A 21,494-nucleotide genomic window follows, 5' to 3' on the forward strand; every position below is an offset into this window, starting at 1 on the left:
GATTCGGCGATATATGTGTGCGATAGGTGTGTGTGTGTGAATCGATTTTTAAACTTCCATTTTTAATGGAAAAATATTCAACAAAACGTCTGACTTCGGGTTAGGATTCACACCTTGAGCATGGAAGAATGTTATATGAACGGAACATTAAGCCTTAATATTTTATTTTAATGCTGTTCAAACATGAAACAGATTACAACCTCTATAAGACTGAAATTTCAGATAAATAAATAATACATTTTCATATAAATCTTACACTCTACAAGCTTACTGATTAGTATTTTCTAAATTTGAATGAAAAAAATCGCAACAATCGACTTATAAATTCGTATCGGGATTAATCGGTATCGAATCGAATCGTGACCTGTGAATCGTGATACGAATCGAATCGTGAATCGCAATTCACACCCCTATTATTTAGTAACTTTGGCAGATTATTATTATATTCAGATGCTGAATCTAAGTGAGGATTGTGAGGGGTAATATTGCCCCCACATGGCGACACTTGAGTTTTGCAAGAGGATTCTTACTACTCTACACATTGTCATGCCATTTGCTAGCTCAAAGGTTCTAGGCATTATATTTGCATGATTTTTTTTCACTTTTTGTAAAAACACTTCTACATTAGTCAAGTAGCACAGCGGGATAGATTGACTGAACAGAAAATTGATTAATCAGGTGCTAATACATGATTAAGGTACCAATTCATCCATTTTGAATTTGAGCATCATTTCCAATAACACAGACAGATTTTTATCTTATGATTGCCAGGTTATTGCGCAGTTGATGAGATAACCAATGTGATATTGATTTTGGTGCGAGGGGGTCAGGCTTGTTGCCAGGCAGATGTTCTGGGCCTTCCCAAAAAAATCTTTATTAACTGAATCTTGAAGCAAAACACACATGACCTTGTGTCACCCCGCTTGAGGGTCTGATGGGAATACCCACGGGTGCAGATTAGAGTGAGACTATTAATCCTAGTGTTAGATAGATTACACGGCTGTGGCAGCATATGTCCTCACAGCAGTCACCGCACTTAAAGTGAATATCTGATGCCAACTTCCGCGGTGATCAAGGTTACGCCGCTCGATCGGGACGTATTGCGGACACTTCCACGGACGGTCACACATGTGAGGGTAGCCCAGGCTTTTACTGTGTTCTGTCCATTTGGAGTTATGTCGCTTCGTCCTGGAAGTGGAAGGTTGAAGGAGAAAGTGGGAGCTGTCAATCAAAACGTCAGGCTGATGCTGTGCCAAGGAGATGAAGCGATCATGACCTCCTCCAAGGAGGTTGTGTGTTTGGCTTGAAGGTCTCACAAAGAGGTATAAAATTACATTGTGAGCTTTAACCAGTCACGTCCTTTTTTTTTTTCTTTTTTGAAGCCATTTTTTTAGATGTGTTTTTACAGCACTTACTGCATCTGAGAAAGGAGAACCACAGTCATTGATGAACTTTCAGCCATTTTTAGAAAACAGCATTTTCCTACCCCATTTTATGCTAACAATTTTTGGAAATATTAAAATGTCTTTAAAAAAGTGTAATGTAATAAATTAGTACACTATTTTGCTTCAAATGATTCAAAAGATGACTAATCAACAATCACTACCGTAAAATTAACGGCATTTTCTTCAATCAAGCAATCTAGAGTTAAAAACAGTTTTGCCAGTAGTGTGTATGCCCTATTTCTAAACTGACATTAGCAAGAATCGCAAAATGTATTCCATGGCTGCTTGTGTTGACGCTGAAAGAAAATAAATTAAAAAAAGGCAAAGCTTCTTTGTTGTCATAATTTGCCCCGTGTGATGCTTGGCCCACTTTTCCAGCCTGCTCACATTGTGTAAGCACGCGTACATAAAACATGATTTGCTGCTTCAATTCCTGACTTTTATTCGTCAGGGATTAGGTGGCAGACGACGCCCGAGTCATCAGAAGAAGCAAAGCAGAGGAGAAGAAGAGAACGCAAATGTGATCCTTCGAAAGAGAGAGAATGAGCGTGGAGCTGAGAGTTGGCAAGTGTGCCGAGAACAAGCTTTAATCACTGACCTCCAAACTTACAACACAAGACAAACGGCCGTGATTAATGAGAGCCATTCGTCTTGTCGGTAAAGAAAAAGATGTGTGGGAAACGGCGTTCGTTCGCGAGTGCTGCTCTGACAGATCCATCTGCAGGTTATATTTCACTCCCGTCTTGTTAGCACACACTTCAACCTCTGAACAATAAATGGAAGTCAGGCTTCATGCACTTTCACCTTGAGCCACTAGAGGGCAAATTCCGCCATATCCTTGTTCACTTTTTGCAGACTTACTGTATCGGAGATTTTTTAAATTTTCATATTGCAGATTTGATGCTAGATCACGCGATTTTGAGGTGATCATGCGTTACATGGCAATAAGCACAAGCCAGGAGGAAAGAATGTATACAAGTGAGAATGTCCAGATTTGGGGATCGGTTTACACTTAAAAACAAAAGAAGATAAAGTGCCATGTGTCTACAGCAAAATGGAAATGGCTTCCCTAACTGCACCTGTACGGTTAGGCGATAGCTAATAGCTAATGTAGCTAATGTAATAGAGCCAACCACCGTTGGATCAACATGTAATCCTTCCACAGGTGGTCATAGACAGACACATCAGCCAGTGCACTTTCATTCATGAGTTTCTCATGGACACAACCTACGCAGAGTAACTCAGCTCACAGACTCTCGACTAGTGGTGCGCAAATTAACAGCCAGCGCTATCCTGAGCCAACACAGCCGACCAACTTTACACTCATTTGCTGACTAGTGACTACGATGTTATTCGAGACACCAGGCCCAAGTCACAGATACTACCCCCTCCCCAGACATGGTTTACAAAATTACTGTACGGTATTCTTCTTTTCCAACCTCCAAGTCGTCTTCACTCTTCAGTCAAGGTGGCCAGATTAGATGAGATAAATCTGTTTTTGTAGCCAAAATTAAAGCTAGACTATGAAAAAGCCCTCTTGGAAAGAGAATGATGTTGCGTTTTCAGACAGATGACTAATGAGGGTCTTCAGTGGGAAATCTGCCAGACAATGGCGGGCGGGGGGAAGCAAAAGGTGACCACTCGGTAGAAATAAAAGAGATGGGAGAAAGAAATACAAACAATCTCACAACAAAGACGGCTAGAATGTTTCCATTCGCATTTTTTCAGTGTCAAAAGCTTCATCTTTGCCTTTTGTGCTTCTCCGAGGTAGCTGCGCTTTCATTTGCATGCCTTCTTATCTCGTCTGTTTTCTGTCTGGAGCTTTTTGTTTTTTATTTTTTTTATTCATTCTCCCCTCCCAAACACTTTTCTATGAACAGACGCCTCCGCGGAAAAAGCAAATGAAACGGACAGATGAAGTTGCCATGGGGCTGTTAGAAACACTCAACTGCAGCATCTGTCAGCGTCTGTCTGCGCTGGCTTCGAGGAGCTTTCAACAGAGACAACTTGAAATGACTTCAGTGGCGGCGTGCAGATGACTATTCAAGCCTGAGCCAAGTCACGTTTCACCGTGAATGCCAATCACACGTGTGTTGATGGTGTCACCAAAACGCGTGGAAAAATTATCCCATTTCAGTCTTGGAGGAAGCGCTGTGGCATGAGGCATGATGAAAACCAGACTGTTTTACACGTGTGCGTGTTGGGAATGTTTTTGTGCCAATGAATGACATTCTGTCCATGCGCTGACTTACAGTAAGTGTGTTATTGGAAGCACACAAGAGAGGTCCTGTCTGTGTAACCGCCCCACTTTGAGTCACCAACTTCAACAGTAGTGGGACAGTCCTCACAGAATTAAGATCATTGGGCACAACAAAATAAAATGGAACTCAATGGTGTGATAATAGATTAAAAAATAAAAATAAAAAATAGGTTTTCTCAGACTGTGTGTTGGTCTAGAACATACAGTATCCCTTGTAATTGAAGTAACCAAATAGTCTGTATCGAAGATGCTATTGAAATCAATGAATCACATTCCAGCCAACATTCCAATATGGTTTGGATGAATCGTTTGGATTTCATGTGGTGTTTGCAATTACAGTCAGTCAATCTAGTCACAATGTGGATATGACATCAATCTGGTCTGGGAATTTGGGGGCGTTGGATTCATGCATTATTCACGAAGAAAGATGAAAGATGCAGAACAAAAAGCACTTGTGTTGGTTGACAAAAAAAAATCCATATTAAAGAGCAACGGATTCATTACAAAAAAGGAACAAAAGACTAGATTTATCCAACTTCAGCTTTTCCTTATATTTTGCAACCTTATTAGCGCGACACATTCAACTGACACCTGTAGCTTTAAAACAGGTTGGAAAAATGAACGTCCAATGCTTAAAATCAAGCTGGAGATTATTTTTAATTTAAACACCTATCATGAGCTTCCATTTTAATGCTCCCCTGTGAAGATAAGCCGCAGTCAATTTCCCACTGATGTTGCGCAGCATCTTCTTTGTGGCCGCGCACAAACACTGTGTAGGTTCTTTTAACTCACAGCTGAGTGTCAAAGGTCAGTGCTCCCACGTTTGCGTGACAGGCGTTTTTACGCCCTCGGAGTAATCGTGTGTGTGCGTGTGCGTGCGTGTGTGTGTGTGCAAAGCTAATGGAGACTGACACAAGGACTGACATGGATGCTGAGCTGTGCTGGGCCAGGCGGTCTAACCCAGCAGCAGGGATAAACTATAAATAGACGTTCTCATCCAGCCCCAACACTCCCCCATCCCCCTGTTTTTCCCTCCTTATTCCTTCTTTTCCCATTTGCTTTATATGCCCACCTCTCTTCCAGATTTTTTTTTTTAAGTTTGTGCTCTGCTTGCATCACAAACACACACACATGCTTATTCTCCCAAAGTTTTTCCATCTCTTCAACAGCTCCGAAAACAACAAAAATCTTCAAGTAATTAAGGCCACCCTAAAAAAGGATTATACTGTATTGGAATTGGTTGTAGATGCTCCAAGATGGCAGCAATTTTGTCTAAATTAAGCTCCTCAACTCACTTTGGAACCAATATGGCAGATAGTGTTTGTTCAACTATCTATGCCAGTGAAAAATAGTGACTGGAACAACAATTATATGTTCTTCCACTAGATGGCAGAATATACATAATTTACTTAAGTAGCAACTTTTTGTGGCATTTTTTTTTTTCCCCCTCATGTAAAATGTGTGCTTAGGCTCTATAAAGGTTGTCTAACACTGCAGTAGACTAACAATCAGGCAAACAGCAACCTTGTTAGAAGGCAAAAGGGGGAGAGGTGGGCTAGTTAAAGATGGGAGTTTGGGTGGGGTGAGTGTTATGTAAGTGATGCTAATCCCTTCCCAACCCCCCCGCCGAAAATGAGACAGCAAGACATTGCCCTCGTTTCATCCGCTGGCCCCTCTTCCTCTATTTCTTCTTAACCTTCATCAGGTTGATCTATGGCAGTTTCTCGCCAAGCCAACAAATTCTCATCTGACGGCAAGCCCAACGTTCCGGATAAAGCATTTGAGCTATCGCGCCACTGACTGTTTCATCATAAAGATGTTTCCAGCGCACGCGGCAGCTTTTCCACATATCAAAGATAACATCTGAGCTCTTATGCAGCGGTAGGATTCATTCAGAGAATGCTGACAAATATTCCCAGCAAGACTCTTGATCTTTCAACTCTAACCCCACATAGTCAGACCTTGCCACTCATCACAAGACACGTCGTGGCTGTAATCTGTGGAGGTATGCTTGGTTCAAAGGGGTCAGCAGACGTAGTGTTAAAATGACCTTGGGTTCATACTTTTCAATCAGTTTACAGTACAATTACACAATCTTGAAAACAGCCAAAATCCTTTCAACGTTGAACTCTCCTTACCGAGTGGGATACATTCGAGAGCCATCCACGATAGATTAAAATCCTCAAGATAGACACTAGAGAAACTATATTTTTATTTTTACTCCCTCCCACACACTTAACATCTTGAGGAAATTAAAAGAAGACTCACTTGCACAGTTCTCAATTGATCGCAGATCACAATTAATCTGTCTCTGAAATACATTTGTAAATGGTTCACTATTAAACTACTAACTGATGATTGTCAAGAAAATTCCCCACAACAGGAGGGTGGTCCCTGGTACCAAGGACGCCCCTTAAGCCCCACAACCTCACCAATCCCCTTACTCAGACAGGACGCTCCAATAAACTTTGACCCACTTCTGTCTGGTGGAAGGCTGGCTGAGTGGGGGTACGCCAAAGAATCCCAACACAGTGAGGGTCCCCCTGTCCCAGGCTGATATGATATGAATATCAAAAGGCCTATGAGGACAATGCATCTTTTCAATGTCAAATGCCAGAGGGAAGAATGAGAGAAGAATCACATTGTTTGGTACAGTTCATTGAAAATTCAGCCCACAAACACACACACTCAGCGCATCTCCTGCTGAGGACTTGATTTCAGTTTTCTGATGATCACACACACAAGACCAACCCCTCGTCCTCCTCCAATTTTTTATCCGTTCCGAGCCTCCCGTTTCCAAGAAATCCCACTCAGCAGACGGACACAATCCTCCATAACCAATTCCTGCGGGATAATGCAGAGATGACAATGACACAGAGGCCGACAGCACCTTCGTCATTGGAGTTGCGTCACGCTGAGATGAAACCAGAGAGACACCGGCTCTATTCAACTGAATAGTTCGGAATGCATTCTTGGCATTTCCATTGTCAAAATGTGTAATGGGTGCCAAAATATTCTGTGTGGTCTGAATGTTTGGCACGGAGCTGCCATCAGTTGATTGGGCTAAAGAAGCCTTTGCCAAACTTTTCAACTTGCCCGAAAACTCCCGTCCCCAACTGAGATGAAGGTAAAGCACAGATGAGATGGTACTCTCCATGGTGTGGTCTACTTCTCCACAGTCAGATGGTTGGTCCAGTCTTGTAGCCCCATTGCTTAGGGCTGCCCTGTATCGTCCCGTAATTAAGGCAGATGAGGGTTTTTCATTGGGTCCATGATGCGTCATGAGCCTGGAGGGATTTCCTCAGGAGGGCGTCTCTGCTTGTTAACTGGTGGTGGTTCCATTTGAAGCTTTTTCAACCAGTTGGAGTCTGGTTTCCTCCTGGGATGTTGTTTGGGGTTGAACATGGCTGATAAAGCCTCTTCTTAACTTCAGTCATGTTGGAGGTTGACGTATATGATTAGACTGTGGCGTTCGTCTGTTAATGCCTTTATATTCTCAACTTGTTTGATAACATCCCCTCTAACATTGTGAGGGGCAATGCCAGCAACGAGAACCTGCCTTATATAGATAGATATGTTAGGTTTATGCCATAAAACAGCCTTCTCAAAACTTTTAAGCTCCACTTTAACACACCAAGTGGTGAAAACCAAAGTCCAAAGTTCCTCACCTAATCATACCATGACAAACTAAACTTTACCACTTGGTGGAAAAATGGCTTATTTCATGAACCATCTTTGACAACAGCTAAATGTTCTGGGATGTCATCCAATGCCTGCTGGGATGTCTTGGGAACTCACGGGGGGAGAACGCCGGACTCTTGCACAAGAGGGCAGTGGGAGTTATGTTGCGGATACCACAGCTGGGATGAAATCCCAAGAGTCTCCAACAAAAACACACGTCAGCTATTAAGGAGGCACAGACTGACCCAAAATTGTCATCAGTGCGGGAAAGCAGGATGTAAACACAAAAAAATTAACCGGCCCCCATTTCCCCCACCTCCCAGATTCTACAAGACAAACCCGCCACAGTTTTACAGGACCAGTCAGCTGAAGAGGAGGTAGCTGGTGACGATGGGAATGGTCCGGTGACAGATCTTGCCATGGGGTCATCTGGCAGACACATCCTCCGATGCATACAAAACTAAGTCAAGAGGATTTAGAAAAATGACGTACATGCAAATAATAAGTGTCAACACTTATTGTCAACAACTCTTGCTTACACTGCCACTTAAGAGGTGTAACATCCTGAAAAAGCTAACTCTGCTGAATCAGCTAATCATTTTTTTCCTTCAATGGAAAGAACATTCCGAGCAAAAAGAGACAGCTGCAAACGTTATGAGAAACTGACAACCACCGGATACACCTTCTAGTTAGCCATAAAGCAGCTAAACACAGGGTGTTCAAGACAACAAAGTGAATTATTTGTGATTCTGCCTAATAAAATCAAACAATGACCTAAAAAGTGAACATTTTGTTTCATAAACGGGTTACTGGCCGCTTCATTTATGACTTTGTATATTTTTCGTCCAGCTAACCACATGTGAAGATATGTCTGTCTTTGAAATCAACACATAGAGGAATGACTCAATATTCTTTACTGCCAAGCCAAAGAAGCAGGAAACAATATTGGCAAGTCAGTGCATCTCAAATAAAAACATCTGGATCTTCCCGTGCTGGGCCTCCAATACCCAGCCCAATCCTTCTCATCCATCAACCTTGTCTGCATTGTGCTTGTGCGCATGTGTGGTCTGCTGTTTCAGCATGGGTCAGTTGGGCCCTCGTACATCAGCCTCCTGACACTTTGCGAGACACGCGAGACCGCTTTAGCTCCCTGCATACAGGGACGAAGTACAGGGTAAGACGGCAAAGACGGATGCAGGGGACGGATGAGATTTCGTTTCAGCAAAGGAGGCGGGTGGCTGTGTCCTGTGTTGAGCAAATAAGCTTTGACTGGCACACTAATGGATGCTTGGGAGCAGTTGGCAGACTTCAGCACTGGCGCTTTCCCGGGTGATGTGCAGCTGGGCCACTCGTGTCCATTATACACTCGGCATTGATTCCAGCTTTGCTTACAGAGTGTAGAGGCTTTCAGAGTTTGCCACTATCAGATTCCAAATGATTTGCCATCTACTCTACTTATGGCACATGAGACACTCTCATTATAGGGGGTCTTGGGTTTGCCAGCTTCCCGGCAACCTTGCCAGGTTATGACGAGGGTGGAATGAAATAGTAATCTATCATTCATTCTTTCCATTTTCAATTGAAAACTGTAAGAATGACTCATTTTTATTAGTTTTTTTTTTTTTAAATATAACACTAAAAAGGAAAAATTTGAATTTTTCACATTTTAATTTGATAGTCTGACCAGATTGTGGAGGCTAAAACGCGTGCATACCTTGAGTAATGCTGGTTCCTATACTTCTGAGTCATGTAAACATGACCAATTAAATTAGTCCTTTTTTCTTTTCTTTGTGTTTTATATATATATATATATATATATATATATATATATATATATATATATATATATATATATACAGACACACACACACACACACACACACACACACACATAAAAGTATAAATAATGAGTTCACATTTTTTATTTTTAGATTGGCAAGAGACAATGGAAATAAGTATAAGAATGCATTCCCGCCACGCTCAGTTACTGGCATACTTAGTTTTTAATATATTTTACGTTTATGGTCTAGAAGTGCTTTTCCAGACTGACTGCTTATTTCCTTAAGTTTGGAGATGGCAGCCTCTGCCATTTTCAATCTGCCAGTACAACCTATTCCTCGAACATGCTTGTGCGCAGTTCGACAGATTCGCCAACAATTCTCCAAATAAGCTCCAAGGTGCGCTTGCTTCAAGCTGGTTATTTTTCACTCCCATTTGATGTTTACTGTAAAACTGACACAAAAGAGAATAAAACATTGCATATGTGAACACCAAAATGTTCCACTAAAGCACACAACTTTGTCAAATGAAAGTCTGCTAATTTCATGCTAACATAATGTGAAAGCCCATTGGCTGGATGATAGGAATCAGCATCGATGTTGTGTTGATTATCCATCCATTATCTGAACTGCTTATCCTCATGAGGGTATAAACCTTAAAACGACTGCTATATTGAATTAGCTAGGGTATGGATTGTAGTCCGTAAGAGTTACAAGACTGCTTGAAAATGACACAAGTTGACATGATCAGTTTGTACAACCACACCTCGAAGTTACAGCCATGTTTTTCATTTGGGTCAATAAATATTATGGAGCCTTGGAAATTCAGTGTCATTCCATCTGGCTTTTGAGTTAGTCAAAGGGACGCAAAATGGAATTTGGTTAATAAAAATGGTTCGCCACATGAATTTTCATCTGGCATCTTTTTTTGTTATTGCTTGGCAACGACATTTTCCAGTGCAGCCGCGCTAAATGTGAAGTCGCTAGAGCAGTCGTACCCAGACAACACAAATCAGTGATTTAACGTCCTCGTGTGGTCTTAAATATTTAATGAGGGGATGAGCACAACCCCGCTGAAGCCGCTCGCAGAGGGCTTGTGCTAATGAAAAAGCTGTCGAAAAGGTGGACGCGGGAATGAATAAAAAAACAGGAAAGCCCAACGCCGTTTTGTCTTTGATCTTGCGTCTGTCAGTGTTTAAAATTCAACGTACGCCGTTTTTATAAGCACTATTTGCTCTACCTCTGAGAGACAAAAAAAGTAAAGTTCCTAATGAAGCATCATTAACTCAATTGCTGATGAAATGACCAACATTTAATAGTAATTTATGCCACATGATAAAAAACAAGCTGTAAACCTGCTCGCACACAAACCAAAGTGTGAAAAGTAATCATTTACAATGTATTAAGTATACAATGTGCCTATTAGTGCGTTTGTGGTTTGTATTAGTGCTGTAGCGCTTCACTGAATCACAATGAAAAGTGCTTCTAACTGTGTAAATCAGAAAAGCATATGGAGAGAATTAAGGCTTAGAATTTTGAGTGTGGGACAAGCCCATAAAAGCAGGAAGGTCACCCCAAAAGCAGGCGACTACAAATGACAGCTTACAGTTGTTGTATTAGTGTGTGTGCGTGTACATGTGTGTGTATAAGCGTGCAAGACAGAGAGCCTTTCTCTAAAATGTTCTGACAGCTGTCCATGATAACTCGATGTTCCGCCCATGACAGCTGAGGGGACTTAAGAAGTACAACTGGAACCACCAACATGGCTAACAAATCAACGAACCTCATTGTGACGTCCCAACATACAGTACATTCACAATATTTTTTGTATGGAATAGGCCTGGCATTTGTCGCAAAGAGCAGCACAAACTAAGCCCAGTGCGAGGTGGAGTTTCCTGGCATTCATTCTCGATATGACATCATGAAAAAAACATGTCTTCAAATAGCCTGGGGGGAGTTTATTTACTCATCCACAGATAGAAAAAAAAAAATAGCAAACAATGTTAGAGGTATTAGACGATCAGAATTTTGGAGCCAGTCACCGAACAGCGAGTTTAAAAACGATCCGATCACCAAGCCAATCAGAAGATGTTAAATATATCTATTTAAACAATTTGTTTATTTATTGGACAGGCAATTCCTGCTATTCGTATGAGATTGGGACTGACCCGGCCCATAATTGGCGAAAAAAAACAAAAAAAAAAACATAAAAAAAAAAAACAGTAAAAATCCTCCCAAAATGCTCTTCAAATCAAAATAAAACTGTTTTCCAGTAAATTTGATTCCCCCAAATTGTTTGCTTGCCTGACGACTCTACTTATCGATTCCTCATACATGGCAAAAGAGTGACGACGTCAAGCACGAGAAGTGCATTTTGGTTCTTAAATTTTCCAACTCCGTGTAAAGCAGTGATTCTCAAATAGTGGGGCGGGCCCCCCCAGGGGGCCACGAGGGTTCGTCAAGGGGGGCGCGTTTGACATCGGGGAACATGCTTTTTTTTATTTTGATTTCTTTTTTACTGTCTTAAAATAAAGTGCAATTGCACCTCCACTACATTAGGGGGCAGTGGAGCTCTCATTGGCAGAGTGTGCGCAGGTGTAGGAGTTTTGTTTACACTGAGTATGCGCGCTTTGCACACAGCACAGAGTATGAGTATGAAGTGTAGGCACGAAGTGTAGCAGTCAGACCCTCAAGTGACACCATGAAAAAATATTTGACAGGGATGAGAAGACAGGCGGAGAGAGACGGAGATAAAGAGACAAACGAAAGTCACTCGAAAGCTAAGACGAGGAAATATGACGAAGCGTATAGGGGGCACGCGAGATGTTTTCTTCTTCCTTGGGGGGCATGACAGAAAATAATTGAGAAGCACTGGTGTAAAGGCACAAGCACTCTGAAGTATGGTTATATTTCACTTACAGACATATATTGTTTATCCTCAGTGAGGAGCTGAAACATCTGTACTTTATAGACCTCCATATACAGTCCTGAATTTATGTCTATTGTTCTTATATTGTCCCCAGGTGAGCATCAAATGGTGAGGGTTCAGTTCAGGGTGGTTGCATGCGAGCGATGGCCGCCACGTTTTACTACTCGTTACGTAACACCACCCCCGAAAGCGCAGACGACAAGCGTCCGCGTGTCATGACGCTAATGAGTGCATTATGCAAAAGCAGCCGCGGGGTCCCGAGCAGACGGTGCCACCCGACTTGAGAGAAGACCGCAGTGGTTTTTGCATCAGCTGTAAAATTGGCTCCCGTCGTGCCTACACTCGCTGGACAAAACATATAAGTACACCGGTACAGCCAATTCAATTCACTGCATGAGGCTGAGCTGTACCCAACATTAGGAGAAAACTACTGATTACTCAAGTGTACAATTACAACTCCGTCGTAAGAATAACGACGCCAACACTGAACTGACCATGACCGTGGCGGTCCTCTCGCTCAACTTCTTCGAGATGATCGGAACGCTCCCTCAACATCACGCCTCCCCTCCCAGCTCGCCTTCCTTCTGTTTAAGCTGCTGCAACCCTGAGCGCGGCTATCACATTCTGCCAGCACCTACAAATTCCCCTCTTGTCTCTGGCCCTTGTGTCCCACCATAACTATTCAGCCCCCCTCTGCCCTCACCTCACCCCCGGCCTGCGCTCTGGTGACAAGCCAAGGATGATATACCGTCTCCTTGTACTGAGGCGGAATGATACTTGAGCATTCCCATGGAGAGGTGATGTAACGCTATTGGGATGAGTAGTTGAAGTACAGGCAGCATTTATGTTAACACTGAAATGGAAAATTCTCGAAAATGTTTGATTGTGGCTGTCTATATACATATGAGGTTTAAAAAAAAAAAAAAAAAAAAGAAGAAGAAATATGTATTTGAAACCTCCTTACAAATACACTTCACAAGCTAGATTTTGTCTTCCAAGGTTTTTTTTCAGGTATTCTCTATATCAGAACAAGTCTTTTTTTTTTTCCACGACCAGACTGACGTTAACTTTTTGACCAATCACATCGAGCGTGGTGGGTTCAACGCTGATGGGAGGAGATGCTCTGTGGGGGATTATTTATGATCCAATCAGACCTTGGTAGGCTTCCATCCCAACTCCAAAGTAATCCATATATTAAAGTAAGCCCGGCAAGGGATCATGAAAACAAACGGTGCTCTCTGGCATCTTTGGTGACCTGCAACCTCTTCATTAGTGATCCTGGCTTTCATAAGAACAGAAAACAGCTGGAGGGATCACGAGTCACAGTCACAATGCTTGAGTGTATGAATGCGTGGCTGTGTGTGTACACTAACAGCTGCACATAGCAAGTGGGGGTAATAGTGTCTAGTTACACACACTAAGCGCTTAATTAAAAACACAACACAGAAAAAATGCGTGGGTTGGTCACAGACTTCAAGTTAGACAAACCACCCAGATGTAGTGGAGTACAAGCACACAATAATCTACAATCTTTGTATTGAGTAGATTCTTTGTTTAGTCATAAAATAAACTTTCTGCAAGCCTTCCAAAAAATTATCATGAGTGATTACCCTTAAATATGATACTTGATTGGCATTAACCCGTTTTCTAATGCCATTTTTTTTATGTAGCGTTATGCAGATAAGAAAACTAAAAATAATTTGCACCTTGGATGCACGCAGGTGAAAATAAAATTAATCCAAAAATCTGAACGTCTTTAACTGCTCAACTCTTTCAGTGCCATTGACATGAAATGAAAACCGCCAGTGACAAGAATTGTCATCAACTACGTTTTTTTTTGTTTTTTTTTATGCAAAAGGACAGAGAAAAGAAGGAGTGATGATGTAACTTACAAACAGTACATACACTAAGTACTACAACAACAACAACAAAGTGTGAAAATAATTTCTAAAGTTTGTCAAATGTAAAATTCTTACACTGGTGGTTATTTATAAAAAAAAAATAAAAATAAAGAAAAAGAAAAAATAAACTGCACACCATTTTGCCATTTAAATTTGTTTTTAAAAATTATCACATTTTCGTTGTTGCTGGTATTTTATAGAAGAAAATGACTGTCAGCTGTCTGAGGCGTCACTAAAGCAAAAATGATTAGCATGAAGTCACTGTTGTGCATAACACAAAACACTTGTGTTCCGTTTTTTGGGCCAAAATATGTTATTTGGGTGAAACCAACCCATGTTCTGCTGCTGATTACTCCACAGTGGAATTCAATAGAAACAAACTTTTCAGTGTGTGATCAAAGAAGAGAGTCTACAATCTTTGTATTGAGTAGATTCTTTGTTTAGTCATAAAATAAACTTTCTGCAAGCCTTGAAAGATGAGTTGGAATACTCCAAGTTGGCTGGCAACCAATAGGTTCTTTCTTGTGAAATGGCTTTCATTGAGCCACTTACATTTGACATATAAATGGGGCACAAGAAAAAAAAAAAAAAGAAAAAAAAAGACAAAACCAACCAACCAAACGTATAAAAACAAACAAAAACTGACCCTGGGCCAGGGGCCATTTTGTGTCCCCCCAACCCTGAGTTTGGCAACACTTTAACAAACACACATCACTGTCATTAACTCCAGTATCGTACTAGTTTTGTCTACTTCATTTCTTTTTCAAACCACAAACAATTAGGGGCGATACTCCAAAACATAAGCGTTTAATAAACCTCAAGTCAATATTCAGTTAGCAAACAGCGACTCGTACTCACCTCAAACAAGACGTCTTGAAGCTCCGGACAACACTTTACATTTCCACTCAACTGCCCGCCACGACAGCTCGTCGTATCCGAGTGTAACTTTCGTGGCAACCACGCGATAAAATTCCACTTTGCTTGTCTTTCTTTTAGCAAGTTCCGTTGGTTTGGTGTCCCCGACTAAAGTGTCTCCACCGCCCGGAGGGTCTGGCGAAAAGGTCCACCTAAAAAGCTCACGCTGCTGAGGCTGCTCGGCGTGCGCACCCGGAGAGCCTGCTCACAGGATGAGGGGGGCGGGGTCACGCAGTTGAAGCTCGTTTGAGTCTAATTACCGGAACTCCGCCAAGGGGCGCTGCTACAAATAATAATAATAATAATAATAATAATAATAATAAATACATAAATAAAAAAAATACGCGACGTAAATGCACGTATTTTAGAACTCTCTTGACTGTGCCTTTGGAATTCTTTTGTTTCACACTGCTGTTTGATATTTCTAGCACACTACTAGAGCAACTTTGGCATGGAAAAACACCTAGTGGGCTTTTTGATGCTACAAGTAAGGACAGAAGTCTACTAGTAGGCCAAAAGTGACACTAGTAGACTTGGCCACCACTGCACTAGTAGAATGACTGTCTTACTCATAACAGGCCCATATAGTTGGCATGCCACACACAACTAGTAGCCCCAAAAGTCCCACTTGTCTAGTATGTTACCAATGTGCTACTAGTGTGCAGAAATGGCACACTGTCTGTAGTGGCTGGGCATTGTAAAAATAGCAACAACAACAAAACATGTTACTAGTCGTAAGAAATAATCATTCACTAGTTGACCATCAGCTTTACAGCTGTTTGACCAATATATGATATGAACCTAAACTGGTCTAAACATATTATGTATAACATGAAAGCTTCAAAATCCACCTGTTTTTATCCATCTTATGGGACGGCCATTTTACCTTGTAACTGCCACTTGTTGACTAAAAATGAAATCACAATTGCTCAACTCAAAGGTATTGAAACCTATCAGGGCTCACTTTGCGAATGTCACATGACCAAAATCAGAAAACAGATGAGCTGTGATTAGTCATTACCTGAGCAACTGTGATGTCATTTACAGTCAACAGCAAGTGACAAAATGGACGCCTCGGTGATAAAAACATTTCTGCTTAAAAAAAAAAAATACTACACAAATGCAATATTTATCAGAATAGTGGTGCATAGAACATATTTTGACCTCAGTTTTGACCTCACCATAGTGACAAAATTCTACTAGTTAATGTCAAGTGCTTGACTTGTAATTTTATTTTATTAACAATTGTGTCCATGTGTGTTCAATATGTTTATTTGGCCTGCAGGCGTTGATGGTGGAGGTCAAGGGACGGCTTTGAACTTCTAGGGTGATGAAATCCCCGCCCAGTCTGCCGCCTCACACACCCTGGAAACTCAATATGAGTGACTCCCCCTGACCACAATGGGCGCCACCTGCCCGTTTTATTCGCGAAAGAGGAGACGTCCTGGCAATGATGTCATTTGTGAGAAGATTACAGGGGATGATTTCCACCAGGGGGGTCTGAGAAACCCCCCAAATGTCCTCAAAGAGCCACCTGGCACATGAACTAGTTAGCGCAGTGATTCTTGAGATTTTTGTGCCAACGCCCTCATCAATATGCTTAAAGAAAAAAAAAAAAAGAAAAAAAAAAAAAAAAAAAGAAAAAAAAAAAAGTCCCTTATAATTAACTTTTAACTCATTCACTGCCAGTCATTATAGAAAATTTTTACATTTCCAATACTCGCGTGATATTACATTCAATAATTATATATAAACCGAATCTACCAAATAACAGAATAGACTCCCTACTTTTTGCCCCGTCCCGTTCTTTTATAATTGACAGCAGAAAAATGTAGGTTTGCCAAAATACAGCCATTTCTCCCATGGACTCTGAAACTGTGTTTATTTCCTATAAAATGGGGCAATGATGTCATCTACCGGTGGTTGGGCATCAGTAAAGTTGTTTCCAAGTTTGATATTTACAGTGGAGCATGCTCAGATTCGCCCCCATTTAGCACCGCTCTAAAAAATACAATTGACAAGTATACTTGTCAAAGGCAGTGAATGAGTGTTAATGTCTCATCCTGACTCTATCGATTAATCAGGCAGGCCTAAAATGAACTACACAATAATTGTTGACTCCATTTGATGAGAGCATCACCTTGACCACTTTGATGTTCAGGATGGTGAACTCTCAGCGACCCCGCCCCCTCCTCCGTGAACATTTTCATTTCCCGCGTGACGGCCAAGGACGTGACTGACTGACTGACTGACGTCTCTTCCTGCACTTTCATCCGACGCCTTCAAGTCTCATCCGTTTGATCCTTTGCAGCGCGTCCGTCCGTCAGTTGCGCCTGCTTCCTCCGAGCCGTTCTCCTTTAAATGTTCTCCACGCTTGATTTCAAGCCCGCCAACTCTAATATGATTTCCAGCTGAAATGAGCAACGTGCAAATGTGCCGCATCCCCACCGGGGCCGCCTCTTAAAGTCGACTCCATCATGTCGACGGTGGGCGTTGAATTTTTTCTCTCGTCACGAGCTGGAGACGATTAAAAAGGGTCTGAGATAAAAAATAAATCCTTTAGCATCTCAAAAATCCACCTGGATCATTTTGTTCTCAAGCATTTTTTTTTTTTAGTACAAAGGTTTCATGGTGTGCACGCTAACATGACTTTAACAGACAAGGCTAGTTTATGAAAGCACATTCGGTTGCTAACTCTTTCAACATAATTTACTTATGTGTGGCGAAATATATATTTTTTCCCAAGATGAAACTCTTATTTTCACACTAACTGTAAGATTTTTTTTTTCTATTTCTGTGGATAATATCTTGCTTGGGAAAAAAAAAGAAATATTTTATGCTTGTTTAATATATGAAAAAATAAAGCTAATCCCAAAGGTGGGGGGTGGGGGGTAGGAATGACTTTTTTTTTTTTTTTTTTTTATAATTTCAATTTTTTTTCTATAAAAGGGGGTAAATTATTTATATAGAGATCAGATTTTACGAAAAAAGTCATAATTTTAAGAGAAAAAAATATTACATGACACAAGTTGTATTTCTTTAAAAAAAAAATGTTGATAATGAATGAAAATAAATTTGCATTTCTAATCTTATTAGAATGCAGTTGCAATAGTACAATAAAAAGTTAACATCAAATTCTAGTTTTATGAGACTGAAATCCCAATTCCAGCAATTTTTATTTATTTTTTTATTTTTTTTTAAAGAGAACTTATGACATGTCTTCCCTCTTCAAATCAAATTGTTCCATTTAAGCTGAACTTCCTATTGGGACTTTTATGGCACATGCAGCATGAAAAGCTTCTTGAAAGGAATTGCTGGCACTCGTGCCTCTGCATAAAAAAATACGCTCAGCTTTTGTCACCAATCCTCTTTGGTGCGAAGGCCAAAGAAGTGGCTCGTATGACTCACTCGTGTTTTTGTCGCCTACCTGCAGGGTCTTCAGCCCCCGTCAGACACCTGACCGAAGCTCGACCTTCTGCCTCGGCGTGATTCATAAATACCAAACAAACAGCGCGTCAAAGCCAAGTGGATGACTACTTGAATCTAACCACCAGCAAACCTCCGACGCTTCGTGATGAAAGCGGCGATTGCTTCTGGCTTATCGGTGATGAATGTGCCCTTGCCATCCCACGCCTGAGTGGGAAATTTGAATGGTCAAGCCAACCGAGGACTCCATGCGAGTAAATTGGAAATAGTGGAGTGTAGTTATTAGAAATTTGGGGATTACAGCGGCTCATCGAACTTCACTGGCGTTAAAAATCTGATAGAACAGATTTCCTGTTAACTTTTTGGGGATTGTTTCTTGAGATTTTGTTGTAGATCTACTCATACATATCAAATTTCAAAATGCTAAATGAAACAGGCTTTGGGGGCTGAATTTTAAAATAATTTCCACCAAATTTGAGTCAATTTTGGAAATGATCCAATCGTCTCTACAATGGCTGCTTCAAACCAAATTCGCAAACTTCCTGTTTCTCTTTGGGAATAGTTTCTTGGGGCTTTTTTTTTGTGTAGATCTGCTCATGTACCAATTTTCACGTTGCGCCATAAAACAGGATTTGGGGTCTGAATTTTCAAATAATTGCCAGGCGATAATCCTGACACAATTTCGGAAATGACCCAATTGACTGTACACTGGCTGGTTCGAAACACAATTGCCGGCTTCCTGTTAATTTTCGGGCATTGTTTCTTCAGACTTTTTTGTAGATATACTCATGGTAGACATGTTTACAAAATTTCACAATGCTCAATGAAACAGGCTTCAGGGGCTGAATTTTCAAATTCAAAAAGTATGTTACCTAGTCAATCCTGGAAATTACCAAATTGACTCTAAACTTACTGCTTTCGACCAAAATTGCCAACTTCCTGTTTCTTTTTTTTTTTTTATTCTTTTGAGAGCTACTCATGATAGATATGTCCTCCAAATTTCACGATAGTCATGAAACCAGGATTCAGGGGCTTAATTTTCAAATAAATCCGAAACCTATTTAGGAAATGACCCAGTTGACTTTATAATGGCTGCTTCAAACCAAAATTGCCAACTTCCTGTTACTTTTCTGACTTGGTTTCTTGAGATTTTTTTTTTTTTTTGTAGATCTGCTCATGACAGACATGTCAACCAAATTTCAAGTTGCCATGTGAAAGAGACTTTGGAGGTTGAATTTTCAAATACCACAACCAAATGCACGTACCTGCCACATTTGTTGGTGAGTCTGGAAAAGCTCCCCAACTGCATAGTGAAGACATTCTTTTGTCCCTTTAAAAAAACAACAACAAATGTAACAATTAGAAACACACAGTTAAGGGGAGTTAAATTTGCATATTTCCATAATGGTCCGACGAGGAGGGTGCAGTGTAGCATGAAAGGCTCGATTCCCTTTCAGATGACAGCTCGTCCAATATTGAGTGGGCTGTGTACTATAGCGCAGCTTCTCATCTCGTCACTGTCGAGGTTGATCTACCTGACGGCTCACTTTCTCCAACATGAGAGGGAATGATTATTTCATATCTGCTCATTAGGAGTAGGCGGGGAGGGTGGGGGTGGGGGGGGGGGGGGGTTGTAATATATTCAGTCACCAGCCACCACTTTGATGCTCCCCTTTATTCGCCATCCAGATGCTCTTAATACATTTTAATAAGGGGCCAACTGTTCAACTGTGTTATGCCCTGCACATGACCTCCTGGGAGTTGATGACAGTAGTAACCAACAAATTCAACTTATAGTGACCCCATCAGCATACAGTGGAATGACAGAGAACAATGTAAGTCTTGTTAAAATCTCAGAAACGGAAATTTACGATGATTTTTTTTATTTTAGAAAAACAGACTTGATCTGTCTATTAAATCAAATAAACACAAAATATAAATTATTATTGCCATGTTTAACAATAAAAATTAATACTCAATTAAAGAAATGTTTTGTCGCTAGTGCACTATAAAATACATTTTTTTTTAAATAAAATAAAATAAAATATATAAAAATTATCCATCCATCCATCCATTTTCTTGACCGCTTATTCTACACAAGGGTCACGGGGGGTGCTGGAGCCTATCTCAGCTGGCTTTTCGGCAGTAGGCGGGGTACACCCTGGACTGGTTGCCAGCCAATCACAGGGCAATATAAAAAAATATATTTGATTAAATTAGTCATGATTTTAAGAGGAAAAAACAAGCACAGTTTTATTTGATTAAAATCCCAATATTTTAAGAATCACAGAAAAAAGTAATGATCTTACTAGACTACAAGTAAATACTATAGATAAATAAAAATCCCATTATTTTACCATAACAACTGTAATTTTACAAAAACGTTATAATTTTATGAGCATAGTTATACTACTATGATATTTAAGACATAATTTTACAACTAAAAATTGAAGTTTTATCAGAATAAAATAATAATCTTAATTTTAATAATTCTATTTTTTTTTACAAGTTCTTTTTTTTTTTTTTTTTTACAATTTTACAAGTAGTAACATGTTTTTTCCCCTTCCAATTATTAGAGAAAAGTAATTCTTAAGGGAAAATTTTTTGTAATGTTAAAAGATTAAAGTACAATTTTCTTTAAGAATAAAATCTCTGGAGCTGCTTCAATTAGTCAGGAGTCGACTGTATTCCTTCCCACAACTGCACAAATGCCCCTTTACAGCCAATTACCTATGCAAAGGAAAATACCCAAAGAAAAAAAAAACTCACGTGCTAGCTAGAGTTTCTGTGGGCATGAAACTATGGCCCTTAATATTCCAAGAAAATGAGTAATGATTTCTTTTCAGCCACCAACACAATTCCCACCGACTTTGTGTTCTTTTTCCTTACAAGTCGGGGTCATTCCAGGCTGCTTTGTCTCCTTGCCCAACAGAGCTGTAAAAATATTGGCGCGCTATTACAGTGGAGCCCTGAGAAATTATTTAAAGCGCACGAGAGAGTGTGTGTGTGTGTGGCATTAATCTGAATTACATAAGAGATTTGCCACAAAGGAAGGGGTACTATGAGAATAAAGCACCGATACTGACAGCATATTTCCTCTACTGGAAGAGACGCCATGTCCTCTTGAATAAATAAACACCACACACCATATACAGCCAC

At 40.5% G+C, this 21,494-nt stretch overlaps 1 protein-coding gene across 3 annotated transcripts in view; it reads right to left on the reverse strand.

The window, feature by feature from the left end:
- The window catches only part of lzts2a (leucine zipper, putative tumor suppressor 2a), a 37,478-nt gene extending 20,963 nt beyond the window's left edge, over nt 1–16,515 (reverse strand). For all 3 annotated transcript variants that reach the window (XM_077495880.1, XM_077495877.1, XM_077495878.1), the window contains exon 1: nt 14,853–16,515. The gene's annotated coding sequence lies outside the window, so the exon portion shown is untranslated. The remainder of the gene's footprint in view (nt 1–14,852) is intronic.
- Nucleotides 16,516–21,494: the final 4,979 nt, after the last annotated feature.

Source organism: Festucalex cinctus, chromosome 14, assembly GCF_051991245.1.
Source record: "Festucalex cinctus isolate MCC-2025b chromosome 14, RoL_Fcin_1.0, whole genome shotgun sequence".
NCBI lineage: Eukaryota > Metazoa > Chordata > Actinopteri > Syngnathiformes > Syngnathidae > Festucalex > Festucalex cinctus.